This window comes from Octopus bimaculoides, chromosome 10 (assembly GCF_046866305.1).
Source record: "Octopus bimaculoides isolate indiv1 chromosome 10, ASM4686630v1, whole genome shotgun sequence".
In the NCBI taxonomy this organism is placed as follows: Eukaryota; Metazoa; Mollusca; class Cephalopoda; order Octopoda; family Octopodidae; genus Octopus; species Octopus bimaculoides.
Window position 1 is genome coordinate 14,908,721 of NC_142937.1, and position 17,523 is coordinate 14,926,243.

General features: G+C 35.2%; 1 protein-coding gene across 3 annotated transcripts in view; it reads left to right on the plus strand.

The window, feature by feature from the left end:
• Window positions 1–3,461: 3,461 nt before the first annotated feature.
• The window catches only part of LOC106875015 (chitinase-3-like protein 1), a 55,696-nt gene continuing 41,634 nt past the window's right edge, over window positions 3,462–17,523 (plus strand). Inside the window, exon 1 of one of the 3 annotated variants that reach the window (XM_089358396.1) lies at window positions 3,462–4,206. The gene's annotated coding sequence lies outside the window, so the exon portion shown is untranslated. Of the gene's footprint in view, window positions 4,207–15,563; window positions 15,985–17,523 lie in introns of those variants that run through there. The other 2 variants (XM_089358394.1, XM_089358395.1) reach the window with 2 other exon arrangements.

Below are 17,523 nucleotides of genomic sequence, written 5' to 3' on the forward strand. Positions count from 1 at the left end.
CAGACGAAATACCACTAAGCATTTCGCCCGGCGTGCTAACCACTCTGCCAACTCGCCGCCTTTCATAGATTGAATTTTGGCGTAAAGATGGCATTAGTATTTGTACACAATTGTTTTGTTAAAATTAAGTATACGATAATTAAACTCGATTAATTTTTAATATAACAGAATTTCGATGAACTAAACAAATTTCTTGTGATAAAAAAAGATGCTACAGAATGTACAACATATAGTGAATCCAATATTGTTGAGCAACAATGCTAGTCCCATACTTTTTAAGGTTTATTATGACATTCTGTAACCCTTTTGAGCGTGCGCATTTTTCAATTCTAGTTTCGTACTTTTTAAGGCAACGCTTGTAACATTTTATACATGTACCGTATTTCTCCTAATGGTGTGGTAGTCTCTAATAAACTGACGCCCAAATGCCGACCAATTGAAACGTATGATAAAATCGATAATAATTGTCGTATTTGTTTATTGTCATACGGAGAGATACTGAACAGCAGCTAGTATATTATAAGTTGTACTATAAAGAAATGTACTTTAAAAAATATTGATAATATTAATTTTTAGAAAATCATTAGCAAAATCTAAAACGATATACCATACAACGAAGAGAAGGTGAAAATGAGTTAGATAAAATTCTCGAAGATAACTGCATGCCAAACTATCGCTCATTGGTTGATTCAATTGAAAATTAACCACTAAAACGCGATCACCACGCAAACAGCCACGGCCCCCTTACACTTTCATTTGCAACTTAGGTATATATTGTCAGACACACAGTAGACTCGAATATAATATTTTGTTGTCGGTCACTGCGTGCTTCACAGATACATCCAGCAAAGAGTAACTTTTCTTCCCAATAACAATCATGATTTTTCACATTGGCAAAAAGACTATAGGGGGTTCCGATAAGGTTGTTATCCACCCCGATTGGAACTCTCCCGTATGACATGTACGCATGCTCAGTGACTTGCTTTAACTTCCGCAGACGCAAATACTGCTGTATATGTAGCCACTATAGAGGGAAGAATGTAGACGGCAAAGTTATTTCACTACATAGATATCCTGCAAATGTAGCTATTCGTTGTATTTGGCTTCAGAGATCGAGACTTGTGAGGAAAGACTTTGTTTACACTGCAAATAGCCAAATGCGTTCCCAGCATTTCGTTAATTTTAATGGACCATCGAAAGATCACCCCTTGCCATCCGTTTTTCCAAACAAAGTATTTAAAATATCAGTAAGTGCATGATCATATACGCAGTTAGTAGATGAGTGAAATGTCTCTTTGATTTATCTCCTCATTAACAGATTAGAACATGTTAAAATTCAAGAGAGAAACAAATTCGAGTGGTGTACGTCGGGCTACACACGAATGTTTAATCTAATAATTGTTGTGTTGATGTACGGGTATTTTTAATAAAGAATTTTGCATTCAAATAATAAATACATTGAAATTGTTGTTAATATTCTGAATGAATGTGGAAATTTCGAGTACGCCTAGCTATGATATTTTTCTTTATATATATATATATGTGTATATATATATATATATATATATATATATATATATATATATATATATATATATATATATATATATATATATAATTGCAGCGTGGAAGGTGTTTATAAGCCATTTAAAATAACACACAAAATCCGTTAGATTCACTTCAACATTTAAATTTGACAAATTAAATTTAAATGTTGAAGTGAATCTAACGGATTTTGTGTGTTGTTTTAAATGGCTTATAAACACCTTCCACGCTGCAATTGTTTTCGTTCCAGCACACGATCTCAGATCAGGTCACTTGCTATGCAAGTGCATCTCCGTAATATATATATATATATATATATATATATATATATATATATATATATATATATATATATATTAAAAAGGGTAGAAATTGATATTAATCAATTAGAACCAGTGGTCTAGCATATTAAAAAAATCCGAAGATTAAAATTATATTACATACAAAAATAAGAGGAATGACCAGCAAAAGTGGACTCCTATATGCTAGAAATAGACGCCGATTCGGCACTTTTGCTGGTCATTCCTCTTATTTTTTTGTGTGTATATATATATATATATGTGTGTGTGTGTGTGTGTGTTTGTTTGATTAAATAATAAATTTACAGCATTGAATCTAATATTCCTCTAATTATTAGACTTTATAGTGTGACTGTCCCTACCTCATCATGCTCATGGCCAAATCAGTGAATGGTTGCTGAAAGCAGATTGGGATCAGGCAATACTTCTGCTTATTCCTGTCTGAAGTATCGTCCGATACTTCAGACTTATCGTCCGATGAATTTACTTTGTTGACATTCTTCATCGATAGAATTTTTATGCCTTTCAACCTTTCAGTCAAGTCCGCCTTTCTTCCAGTAACATACTGTCCATATAATCTTAAATATTTCTTTAACTCAAGCACAGTAAGTACTTCGATAGCTGAATCATCGAATTGCTTTATATCCATAAGACGTAAAACAATAACAATAGCGTAGATAGTCTGCGGAAGTTTAATTGTCTACATGGAGCGCCGCCTAGCCAAGGGAGATAACCTCCTTATAGGAAAGCCCTATACAAATTTACCGGTGGCGGATAAAGGTTGGAGGAAGAGACTGTACTCCACCAGCACTTATGAAAGATCATAATATAATACAGTGTAAAACCATTTTATGTCAAGTGACTAGGTCTAACGTGCTGAATGGATTAGAGAGCGATCATAAGGTAATAGTGACATAGAGGTAAAAAACAAATTTGATCATTAATAAGGTTTAATCAAATATGCTATGGAAGCCATCCATATTTACATTCAATTTGTATTACAAATACTTTTGGGAAATGAATAGATAATTAGTTTGTCTTACAAATTGCTAATTGTTGTCATAGGCGGGGAGCTGAAAAAATCGCTTGAACGTCAGGGGGACGGGGCAGAATGTTTGAGGTATATCTTCTAGTTCTTAGATATCTGGGTTCGAGTAACAACGAACACGATTTTGTCTTTCAGAGCGCGATAAAACAAAATACCAATCTAGTCCTGAAGTCGATGAGGACTGATTGACATATTTTAGTTTATTGTTTCTGACCCGTGTTATTTCTTTATTAGATAAAAAAAAAGTGCTTTCTTTGTCTAAAATAGCTTCCATATTTAATTGATAGCAAGTAATATATTGCATGTTTTGTTATTTTCTTCGAATGTCAGCGCGCTGCTTTTGAACTGGCAGATGTAATTCATAAATCTAACAACGCTACAGAATTACTGAATAAAGTAACAATAAAATAACAGAAATGAGAATAAATTGTACATGCTTTGTAAAAACTGAACGTTTGCTCTTCCTTTGTTGAAATGAAGTAAGCACGCAATGTTGAAAAATCATGAACTTGTGTAACCTACTTCGATTGAGTGAGACATATGATAACGATTTTCTTGGTTCGCTTAACACATATATACCTAAGTGACGATATGTATAGCAATGAGAGATTTATTTGATGAATTTGACTGTTCTCAATTATTGTTGACGAATATACTGATGCATTCATCAAAGGACAACTTACTTTATGTATTCATTCGGGTCGACAAGTGCCTGATGGCCCAAATTTTTATTGCTTGCTAGCCACATGATCTTCCTCAATATTTTCAGATAGATACGTGCTCATAAGAGTGCAAATGTAGAGGAGTAGAGTAGGTTTTTGATTAAGCAGCCAACATGTTTGAGGGAAAAGTAATCTGAAGTGGCTAAGCGTTTGGGAGAACTTCAACGGAAGATTTTAGCCACACATTGGCAAACACACTGTCGACCAGCTTTTGTGCTCAAATACAAAGGATTTATCAAAGTCATTGAAATCAGCCCATTCTATAACATGGTCAGAAAATGGCTCAAGTTATAAAGCAAGATCTGGAAGATGTAAGGAATAAAGATTCAGTTGGCACCTTCAATGATAATATTATTTTGTCTCAGAAACTTATATTACCACAAAAGCAAAAGGGTCCTACATGTATTGAAATGAGGATTGGAGAAAAGTCATATTTGTTGCCAATACAAGCAACAACAAACTAAAACCAAATATCTCAACGGAATGGGAAATTTCCGAAGAACTATAAAAAAAAAACGATATATAAAATTTACTGTTGGAAACACCCACGATTAACCGGAAGGATGGAGCGTCTGTCTTTCACAGGATTAAAGTAAGTGATCTTTCTCATTTTTCCCACTTTCATACACCATAAGTTTTACTCATGACAAGGAGTGGAAATGCACATAACCTGGAATCGTTTTGGAAGCAAAGCCACCTGCTTAACGATCTAGGGTCACTAGATACAGGCGTGGTGGTTGGTCAACAAGACAAGAACTTCCGAGACACGACCTTTTGCACCCCTATTGGATGGCTACCAAACATGGGTGTTTTAAAGCCAGCGATTTAATAATTTCTTCTGTCGACCAACGCTGTGACCAGGTAAGGTGTTGCAAATAAAAATAGGCAGCTTCTATAACTAAATAACCGGACTAAATAAATGAATACATAAATGAATAAATAAATAAAACTCCACTCAAAATTCGTTCACTGACGACGCTTTAAATAACATGTTTGTTATTTGAGAGTTAAATCGAGACATTTCTTGAATTCAGTGGAGAAAATAATCAAAATAGCCAAGCATATTTAATTATTTAATTAGTATGTATTATTTTAGTGAATACTACACCAGTAATCTCATGCTCGCATCTACAACTTATTCTTACAATTTCAACTATGTACATTATTTACATTATTTATATTTGACGGATATTTGTCCTCATCTTGTTTGTTGTTAACACACCGTTTTGGCTGAGATACCCTCCAGCCTTCGTCAGGTGTCTTGGGGAAATTTCGAACCTGGGTTCTCATTCCTAAGGTCTTCTTCTTCTTCTTCGAACTCGGAATCTTGGGGTTAGTAGCCCGCGCTCTTAACCACTACGCCATATGCCCGCGGGCATGATAATAATAATAATAATAATAATAATAATAATAATAATAATAATAATAATAATAATAATAATGCTTGAAATCAGAAACAGAGGGGTTTATCATAGCAGCCCAAGATCAATGCCTACCTACAAAGAACTACCAGGCCAACATATTAAAGAACGGCAGCTCCCCATTATGTCGTATATGCCAAAAACAAAATGAGACCATCGATCATGTTGTCTCCATGTGCAGTCTGCTTGCGCCTACAGAGTATCTCAACAGGCATGATAGAGCTGCACAATGTATTCACTGGGTAATATGCAAAAACCTGGACTTGCCCCATGATAAAAACTGGTGGGAATACAAACCACCCCCAGTACTTGAAAATGATCACATTGCACTCCTCTGGAACTTCACCATTCAAACTGACAGAAAGATAGACGCAAATAGGCCAGACATCATACTGAAAGACTTCAGACAAAAATCATGCCTCCTCATTGATATGACTGTCCCAATCGATATAAACGTATCTGTCAAGACCTACCAAAAACTGAGCAAATATAAAGATCTTGAAATAGAAATTAGCAAAATGTGGAATCTGAAGACGAAAACAATACCTATTGTCATAGGTGCCCTGAGAATGACAGCGAAACGGGCTGATTACTACCTAGCTCAGATACCAGGAAACCCCAAAATGGCTGAAGTTCAAAAGATAGTGCTCATGGGAACTGCCCATATCCTACGTAAAATACTGTCTATGTGATCTCAAATTTTAAAGCAAACACATAATTTTCTTATGGTTTCTTAAACATTCACTTGAACAAAACTGTACAAATCCAAATATATGGTACCCTAGGCATAACACCTACATGAACTTCTAACTTGTTGTCTCTTGAGGTCTCTGGGTGAGACTTGGATCCAACTTGTATAAATGCAAAACAAAAGTCAAACATAAAATTATAATAATAATAATAACGACAACAACAACATCAAAATATACCTTAGGAATGAGAACCCAGATTCGAAATTTCCCCAAGACACCTGATGAAGGCTGGAGGGTATATCAGCGAAAACGTTGTGTTAACAACAAACAAGATGATGACAAATATCCGTCAAATATAAATAATGTACATAATTCCTCATCTCTTAAATATAGAACTGAATTTCAATTATGTTTGAAACTGTCCATGCTTTTACTATGATAATTATCATCATTATCTTAGTCTTTCTATTATGGGCACTAGGGCTGAAATGGGGCTAGTCGATTACGTCAGCTTCAGTGCCCAACTGGTACTCATTTCATCCCCAAAAGGATGAACAACAAAATTGACCTCGGTAGAATTTGAACTCAGAGCATAAAGAGCCGGAAGAGATGCTGCTAGGCATTTCGTCCGGTTGCAGAATCGTTAACATGGAAATATTAGAAAGAAAGAATATTACCTGAACAGCGATTGCTTTAACCGCATTATATAACTCAAGATACTCAAGGGTGGAAAGTAGGCAAAAACCTACATCCTCACACACTTCGCTTGACAACCGATGCGGGTGTGTTTACGTCCCCGTAACTTAGCGATAGAATAAGTACTAGGTTTACAAAGAATAAGTCCTGGGGTCGATTTGCTCGACTAAGGGCGGTGCCCCAGCATGGCCGCAGTCAAATGACTGAAACAAGTAAAAGAGTAATATATATTTCTCTACATATATAGATAGAGAGAGAGAGAGAGAGAGAGAGAGAGAGAGAGAAATAACGAGTGAATGAGAATAACGACGAAGGGTTAAAAAAGCGCAAAAAAAACCTGAAAGTAAAATAAAATTGAAGCCAAAACATTAAAAATTATTGAAAGTGGGTAGAAATAAACACTACGCAGTGTAGTAGTAGTAGTAGTAGTAGTAGTAGTAGTAGTAGTAGTACCCTAGCGTATCTGTAGAAAGTTGAGTGTGATTTCGGAATATAACGAGGAAAAATTCGGATCTTGGGAATTTACCGAAAGTCCTCTCCCTACCTCAAGATTTTCCCCACAAATTACTTTATAGTCATAATGTATGCCGTTTCAAAGGTATTTATATAAATTTCATTGAAAAAAAACTCATTTTCCTAAAAGTTATGGGGGAAAAACTCGGATTTTGTGAATTTTCCGAAGTCCTCTCCCCACCCCCTTGGAAAAGATTATCCCCACAAATTTCTTTATAATCGTAACGTATGGCTTTTGAAAAGTATTTCTATAAAATTTAATTGAAAAGACCCCATTTTACTAAAAGTTATGAGAGAAAAGCTTGGACCTTGTGAATTTTCCGAAGTTCTTTCCAACACATTGTTTTACACCTATTCCAATATTTTGGCGGGGATTTTCATTTTGGAGTTCGGAGTCAAGATGTAAACGTTAACCTTTTTTTTTTTATGAGGGGTAGAATCGCTAGAGCGTTCTTCCAGCTCTTCGCATTCCGAGTTCAAATTCCGCCGAAGACAACTTTATCTTCATCCCTCCTGATTCAATAAACTAAACACGGATCTTTTTTAAAACGGGGGCCACATTTTTCATTAACGAAACACTTTGAAACTTGGAACACTGGTAGAATGTGTCATATAAAACATCTTTTTCTCTTAGTCTTCTTTAAAAAAAGAAGAAATCCCTAAGTTATTCCATGTTAAAGTTGTATTTCTGTAATTTCAACCAATCACTGACGTCCATTCAGCCGATATACATTAAGTGCCGTCTACATAAACAAACGATTCTGAAACAATTCTATCGGTGATAGGGTTAGGGTAAAACAGCAAATTTAAAAAGAAAAAAGTAAATAAAACGAAGAAAAAAAAAAGAAAATGAAAAAAGCAAATAAAACGAAGTTATGGCTTAATCAGCCAAAGGAGTAAATGTAAACAACTGAATACTTGTCAGTGATTGGTTGAAATTATCGAAATAAGACAATTTTTCACATGAAATAAATTCGAATACAAAAATATTTTTCTGTTCTATAACACAAAATAGATAAGTATACGAAGTTTGAAAGTCTTTCCGTACCAAAAACACTACGTAAAACATTAATGAAAAATGTGGCCCCCGTTTTAAAAAAGATCCCTAAACAGTTCTGGAGTCGATGGTTTCGATTAATCTGCACCCCCTCAATATTGCTGGTCTTTTGCTAAAATTATAAACCATTATTATTATTAGTTGTTGTTGTTGTTGTCGTTGTTGTTATTCAGGCGGTGAGCTGGGAGAATCGTTACCGCGCCGGACAAAATGTTTAACACCATTTTTCCGACTTTACATTCTGAGTTAAAATGCCGCCGGGGTCGACTTTGCCTTTCATCCTTTCTGAGTCGATAAAATAAGTACCAGTTGAACAGTGAGGTCGATGTAATCGACTAGTCCCCTCCCTCAATATTGCTGGCCCTGTGCCAAAATTATTGCCGGGCGAAATGCTTAGCGGTATTTCGTCTGCAGTTATGTTCTGAGTTCAAATTCCACCGAGGTCGACTTTTCCTTTCATCCTTTCGGGGTCGATTAAATAAGTACCAGTCACGTACTGGGGTCGATGTAATCGACTTAATCCATTTGTCTGTCCTTGTTTGTCCCCTCTATGTTTAGCTCCCTGTGGGCAATACAGAAATAAATTATTATTATTATTATTATTATTATTATTATTATTATTATTATTATTATTATTATTATTGTTATTATTTAGGCGGCGAGCTGGCAGAACCGTAAGTAAACCGAGCGAAATGCTTCGCGATATTTCGTCTGCCGCTACGTTCTGAGTTCAAATTCTGCTGAGATCGACTTTGCCTTTCATCCTTTCGGGGTCGATAAATTAAGTACCAGTGAAACACTGGGGACGATGTAATCGACTATCCTCCTCCCCCAAATTTCAGGCCTTGTGCCAATAGTAGAAAGGATTATTATTATTATTGTTGTTGTTTAACTGCCTTCGTCGATGTTATTGCTGGTCTCGTGCGAGAAATTGAAACAATCATCATCATCATCATCATTTTGTAAATAGCTTAGTTTCTGAGCATTTGTTGTGTATCTTATCTATAAAAGGCAGATTTTCTGTGTGTGTATATGTTTAAAATTCATTCATTTACACAATTCCAAATTTCTTGGATGATATATATATATATATATATATATATATATATATATATAAACAATATATGAGTATATGCATATATATGTACATGTATGTACATACCTTCATCTACATGTACATATAGATACAAAACTGGGTACATGACGTGGGAAAAGAACATGGACAAAATGATAAACAAGGTACAACAAACAAGCAAGCCACTTCGTTTTGGGGTTTGGTTTGCAAGATTTTTTATGTGATTTCGTGTATTGAAGCATATTCTGTTGTGTCTGGGGAGAGTCATTTTCTTATTGTGCCTTAAAATTTAACACACTCACCAGTAAAATTTCCACTTATTTCTTATTTCTTATTTTCCTAAAATTTTCGTTGTGTCTTGCAACCTTTCCAAGACTATTGAAAAGGTTGCAAGACGCAACGAAAATTTTAGGAAAATAAAAATAAGAGATAAGTGGAAATTTTACCGGTGAGTGTGTTAAATTTTAAGGCACAATAAGAAAATGACTCTTCCCAGACACAACAGTATATATATATATGATATTTACTTTACTTTATATTATACTCGTTTATTGTGCTTTTAATTATTAATTTTTCTATATGTGATAGTGGATTTTCATCGATGAGTTCTTGAAAATTGGTTATTTTCCCTAAAACTATATATTTTATATATACTTTATCTATAAGGCTCAATTTAATTTTAATTTTTTATAAATTGATTTTAATTGAGTTTTTTACCTGTAATTTTGGATTTTGCCCCTAATATTATATATATATATATATATATATATATATATATATATATATATATATATATATATATAATACAAAATGGGACAAAAACGCAAAACATCCAGACAGTTAGGTGATACAAGGAAGGGACAACAAAACATTCAGATAGACGGTATAAAGAAAACAAGGACTTCAATGTGTTTCAGAATGTGGAATACAATAAAATAACGAAGCGTCAGACAGCTATTCCGTCCCAGAAAAATACTTCTTCAATATTTGGCGGAGTTCTGATTGAAGCCCACCATTCAGCCCGAACCTACCATTCAATTAATCATGACTTTTTTTATTTTTTGGTATTTTCACAAAATTTTCACGAATTTGTTGTGTTCTACACACTATATCTTGTATGATTGTGCAAAAATATTTAAAACATTGTTTTTCATCCCTTCCTCAAATCCTAAAATTTTTAGGGAAAGAGATGTTTGGCTGGTGAGTAGGGGGTTCTTACAATGAAGATATGTTACGAAGAGTTCATTTTGATTTAGGGGCATGTAAGAGAAACGTCGTCTGTAGTAGTCATAACTGATGTTTCACTGTCACTGGATTCAATAAACTGAAACCAACAGCAAATGGGGAATGTACAAAAACTAACTGGATTATCTTATAAAAGAAATCTATAAGATCCTACTTCTTTACATTAACCTTTTCGTTTTGGTCATTTAGGGGAGTCAAGTTCTTGGATCTTGTTCAAAACGGGGTCACCAGTTTTCATTAATGTTTTATGTAGTGTTTTTGGTACCGAAAGACTTTCAAACTTCGTATACTTATCTATTTTGTGTTATAGAACAGAAAAAAAATTTTGTATTCGGATTTATTTCATGTAAAAAATTGTCTTATTTCGATAATTTCAACCAATCACTGACAAGTATTCAGCTGTTTACAGTTACTCCTAAGCGGTGTAAAGCGTATTTAATCTCCATAAGAAAATACTGGTGCCCCCGTTTTGAACAAGATCCAAGTTCTTTTTATGCCATTCACCATTATTGTTGATTTCATTTTCATTTATATTTTACCCAATATGGCTGCAAAACAAAAGATCGCCTTAATTTTTTGAATATAATCTATGATTTTGTTTTCTATTAATATATTTCGATTTTTAAAAAAATATTTTTAAATGTTTCTGTCATTAATTTTTTGATGTACTACAGTTTGTTATTACTGTTATTTTTGTCTTGTTTTTTTTTTTTTTTTTTTTTTTTAAAGGAAGTATAGTTTTATCTGATGTTGCTTACCATATTATTTCCACTTTTGCAAAAATTTCACAGATGGCAGTGGTTTAGAACCTGTTACTGTTGCTGGAGCTATCCTTCGACTTTCTCTTCTAGTTTTGCTAATTGTTCTTTCAGATTGTTTATGCCCACCAATTTTTAACTACCTCTGCCAAACATTAGTTATTTTAGCAGTTGTCTACTACTATAAGTACCTGACCATAAATAGGTGGATGTATAAAAAATGAAAAAAAATTGAAACAAACAAATAAATAAATAAGCTCAAGGATCATAATTAATAGCAAGACATCTTAATTGCAATCCAGCCCTACGAGGAAGAGTACCACGTTCAAACCATGTGTCTTTCCTCACCGACACAGACTCCATGCATTCTCAGCTCGAGCATCGCCAGTCCATAGTTTTTTGTGTGTTTTTTCGGTTTGTCAACACGTGCTTTCCTGCAGATAAAAGAGTTCTCGGTTGCTTGTTACTATGTAAACAGGCACATACTTTCTCGCAGACAAAAGAGTTCTCATGTTTCGCTTGTTACCATGGAAACAGGCATGAATGCGTTTATGACTTACGATTGGCTAAAATTACCAAAAGTTTCAACCTTTAATTGCTAATAACTCTTTATTTATTGATTTACAGCGAAAATGATTTTCACATCATTCATTAGCCAATAAAAGTGTATCATTACACTGAATATGAAATTAGTTCGAACAGAATTGATGCTGGCAGCCAAATCGAGTAGATCCATGACAGCTAAATCTCCCTCAAATCATACACCGCCTTCCTAGAAAAAGTACAATGGTTAATGTGATCCTATTTGCACTATAATTCTAATATAAAAATAAATAAATAAATAAATAAAGTGAGACAGGATTGTTACAGTTGGAATGCTTTTGATCGTCTGCCTACTCGGCCAGGACTGAACTGGCTCTAAACAATAAAAATAACGATTAGAAATAACACAATTTCATCCCTTTTCTTTCCCCCACCTTCCATCCTTTTCCCTATTTGCTCAGTTCTCTCTTCTCTCTCTCTCTCTCTCTCTCTCTCTCTCTCTCTCTCTCTCTCTCTCTTCTCTTTCTCTTTCACTCTATCTCATTCCTACTTTCCTTCCTGCTTTATTTCTTCGTCTTCTTTTCTTTTGGTCCTTTTTTTCTTTACTTCTGTAAACAAATGCTGGTGGCAGAAAGTGTGAGAGAAAGAGAGGTGGGTGATGAGACTAATAAGACAAGGAAGGAGAGATTCTGTGTGTGCGTGTGTGGAGAGAGAGAGAGAGAGAGAGAGACAGACAGACAGACAGACAGACAGAGAGTGAGTTTGTGAATGCAGAAGTATGAGTGAGTCAGTGTGACAACAAACAGAAATAAAAGTAAACATTAACATTAACAGAAACAAGAATGACAGGGAGTGGACAAGCCTTTCCTCTCATTTTAGCAGTATCGTACTTGAAAACGATTTAGCTTCAAGTAAAACGCCTAAGCAAGCGTACGTTCATTACACAAAGAAGACGATTTGTATTAATCGTTCTGAGTCTTTGGCAACCGTTGAGTGAACCAGGTTCCATTGACGAGGTCTAATAAGTGTAAACATGGCTGGAGTTGTTGGCCATGTATTCAAAGGTCAAGCACACTTCCCCACCATATGAAAATCTCTATTTGATTTTTAATTGATTGAAAGTTCGATAGTTCCCCTCCTGCCCTTTCTGAGAATAATTTTCATCAACGACTGATGTTTTTTCAACCTAACTAGGGTTATAATTTCAACCACTGATCTAATAAATAGAAACATTATTATGATCTAATAAATAGAAACATTATTATCTCTAAATCTCTCAAAGAAAGATAGTTAGTAACAGTACTTTAAAGTAAAGACTATTTGCCAACATAATGTGGCAGTCCTGGATGGGACGAATGTTATTGTTGTTTAGTCCCTGGAAACGTCGTTTCCAGCTGGCTATACGTCACAATATCTGTGTCCTTATATTTTCGAACAGGAGAGCTCCAGCACAAAGCAACATATTTATTTTCTAATTATTCTCTTTGCAATACACTTATTCATTCTACAGATTCCGATGCTATTTCCAAAGGTAATTTTCCATATCTTAATCTCAAACTGTTTTCTACCTTTGGGTTTTATTATACTTTGTATAGTTTGTATTATACTTTCTAACAAAAAAACACACGAATTAAATCGTTCATATGGTCCAAGTTTTTCTCTTTTATGAATGCTCTTTCATGCGCTTACTTAAATAAATAGCCATTCACTGAATACAATACCTTCTAAACGCAGCGTTTTCAGTCAATTATAGATTTACATCTAGAGCAGATGGCTTTGTATGAATTTAGGTGCTTTTGAAAAACATACGCTTCATCTTAGTCACCAGTAGTTTTCAAGATTTGCCCAAAGAAGAGGAACAAGAAGCAAAGGATATATATATATATATATATATATATATATATATATATATAGTCAAGACTTACTTGCAAATGGACGCGTAGCGTTCGATGATATAATAATACAAAGAATATGTATGCATGTATACCCACATATATGTACATACTTACATCTACATGTGTATATAGATGCATATCAGGGTGCAGAACGTTAGAAAAATGAACTACAGACAACAGAACGAACACATAGGAAAACAGATAGCCACTTGGAATTAATCCTTCGTCAGCTGCCTCTATTCTAACTAGACGTTTCGAAGATAAGGCAGAACGTACTCTAGAATAGTCTCTTCCTGAGTAGTGGATCGACCCACTAAACAGAGGATTCCAAGGTGGCAAACACAAACCAAGACAAGAAAAAATGGACAATATATACTTTTGTTAATATATTTCTAGACATACTTGATAGATCTGAGTAGTCTTCAAGGTCGAAGTGAGCTTGAAAAATGCGTAAAAGAAAACGTTTTAAGGGTTAAAAACGTTTTAAGGTGTTAAAAACGTTTAACACCCTGGTTGTTACCTTAACATTTCTTGCATGAAAGTAGGAAGATGCCCAAATATGATATCCCAAGTCTCTTCTTCAAGAAATTCCTACAGATGAGGATGGGTATTCTTTGTAAAAGAGTAGAAACCCGGGAATGAAGGCTTACACTGCCACTCTCATTGCACTGTGCAACAAGAAGCTATTACGCATGTACACCTCTCTCGTTCACCCCACTTTCTATATATGGTATAATTTATTGTATAGCATATATATATATATATGTGTGTGTGTGTGTGTGTGTGTGTGTGTATCTATACATAAACATATATATATGTACATCCATGAATGTTTGCGTTTATGCATATACGCATGTATCTATCTATCTATCTATATATATATATTTATAGTTGCTAGTACGCATGTATGCAGATGTATGCATGTAGATGTGTGTGTGTATGTGTGTGAGGCGACAAGCTCGCAAAAATCAATAGCACGGCGGACAAAATGCTTAGCGGGCATTTCTTCCAGCTCATCGCATTTTGAGTTCAAATCCCGCCGAGGTCAACTTTGCCTTTGACCCCTTCAGGGTCGATAAAATAAATTACCGGGGCTTGGGGGTGGGGGATATAAGCGACTTGACCCACCCCTATTGAATTACTGGCCGTAAAGCCTTCAACTGAGTGGAATGCTTTTATCTCGGTCAATCAAACGTCATGGAAATAGGATAACTGGCCTTATTAATCCTTGGGCTCGAGAACAAAAAAATATATACCTCCATGGGCTATCTTTCGATTTGATGTGAAGAAACGTCAAGTAAAAGCACATGGGTTTTGTTTACATCTAATCGGCCAGTTAGGGTTAGGTTTAGCCGATTAGATGTAAACAAAACCCATGTGCTTTTACTTGATATTTCTTCACATCAAATCGAAAGATAGCCACATATATATATATATATATATATATATATATATATATATATATATATATATATATATATATATATATATATATATATATATATATATATATAAAATGTTCTCTATGCGGCTTGTGTGTTTTCTCGTCTACGTTTTGTTTGCAATGTCCTGTACCCACATATGCACCTATACATACAGGTGGATGTCGGTATGCACATACCTGTACGTACATATGCATATACTCATTTACTATATATATATATATATATATATATATATATATATATATATATATATATATATATATATATATATATATATACACACCAGAGTAAGCACATAAATGCGAAACAAGGTGGAAAAAATAGTACTCGAATACCAAAGGTAGAGTAATATGCTTGCTTTATTAAAAAGCAGTCCGACGAACGGGAACGTTAAACTCTGAGTAACAGTTTTTGCGATACTTTTGCTGCTCTTTAATAAAGTATACACACACACACACACATAGGTGAAGGTAAAGAATACGCACACCCGGTGTTTAGGTTAGGGTTAAGGTTACGCCGAAAACGGGTGGTGTGCGTTACCTCCGCCATATGTGTGTGTGTGTGTGTATGTATGTATGTATATATATATATATATATATATATATATATATATATATATATATATATATATACACGCGCATATACATACATATATAAATGTATGCATGTATATGTATGTATTTGTATGTATGTATTATATGTATACACGCACACGCACGCATATACCCATACACGTACATTCATGCTTTATCTTGGACATATGGGAAACAGACATTCCGGTCTGGTGACTGCTGACTGCCAGGTAAGCACGTTTCAGAGCCGTCGGAGTAGCTAACCTATTTACTCGGGCGCATATTTTGACACATGAAATACGGATCACTGTCGCCGCTTACGTTTTCTCACTAAATCTGTTTCGTTGACATTCTCAACTGGCATTTCTTTCGTTTCAATCGCACGCCTCTGCGTTGGAAATCACTATGTGATAAATAATGTCCTACCGAACGAAATATAATGTGACTAATATCTAGAGGTAAGCCTTGGTTGTTTATATTCTATTTACGTATTGTTATGCATATGGTTTGACAAAGATTTGGCTGCTATTTCTACAGTGTTTAAAGCATCATTTACATACCGCGACGTTGGTTCGGTAGTCAAATGTTTGTTTACTTTAATTATTGATGTATCTACTGTACATTTACTTTCTATTTTATGTATCTTATAATAATATTATAAAGTATTCATGCTCTACAGTCCATTGTTAAATAAAATAAATATTATTATTTTTGCTCGGATCAAGGCGACGAGCTGCAGAGCCGTTAGCACGCCGGACACAATGCTTCGCGGCATTTCGTCCGTCTTTATGTTTTGAGTTCAAAATCCACTGAGGTCGACTTTGCCTTTCATCCTTTCGGAACATACCCTCGCTAAGAGGGTCCACTGGACGGTACTAACTACTAACTCCTAACTCCTCACTATCCAAATGATGGGCCCCCAGATTTAGAAAATACGGTTTACAAAAATTAGTGCTCACCCAGAATATTCTGAAGCACCCCCAGGTACCAAAGCTGGTGACGGGCCTGTTTCGGGCTCGATGAAATAAGTACCAGGAGAGTACTGGGATCGACGTAATCGTCTAGCTCCTAGCCCCAAAATTCCAGGCCTTGTGTACTTATAGTAGAAAGTATTAGTTTAGCTTGGCTTTAGTCGGCAAGCTGGAAGAATCGTTAGCATACCGGACAAATTGCTTGGCAGTATTTCCTCCGTCTCATTACGTTCTGAGTTCAATTTCTGCCGCGGTCGACTTTGCCTTTCATCTTTTTCGGGGTCGATGAAATAAATATCAATTTTTCACTGGGATCGATGTAATCGACTGGCCCCTTCCCCAAAATTTCAGGCTTTGTGCATATGGTAGAAAAGATGAATTTTGCTGCGATGATGATTTTTGGAAAATTTCTCTTGGACCCCTGGTTTCCGACTTCTAAGATACTGCAGTAACATTGGTCCCTATGATTATGTACTCTTTTAGATGTTTCAGTCACTGGACTGCGGCTATGCTGGAGTACCACATTACAGAGTTCGTCTAATATATCCCAGTACTTATTTTTCAAAGCCTGATACTTTTTCTATTGTTCTTTTTCGATGAATCAATAACATACTGAGACGTAAACAAACTAACATCGGTTCTCAAGCAGTAGGGAGCACACACACACACACACACACAGAGGTTTATATACGACGAGCTTCTTCACAGTTTCCGTCTACCAAATTCACTTAGAAGGCATTGGTCAGCCCGGTGTATTACTGAAGACACTTGGCCAAGATGCCGTACAGTGGGACGGGAGTGAACCCGAAACCTTGAAGTTATAAAACGAACTTCTTAACTCCACAGCTGTGCTTGTGCCTGCACTGTTATTTTATTTATTTGTTTATTTATGTTATATAATATATATGACATATATACGTTAGCGTAGCTAGAGTGTGTGCCGCCCCTGGACCCAACAAAAAGCACATATTGCCTACAGCAGACCCCAAAGTGCCGTCTCTTTAAAAGTGACACCCGGGCCGGACC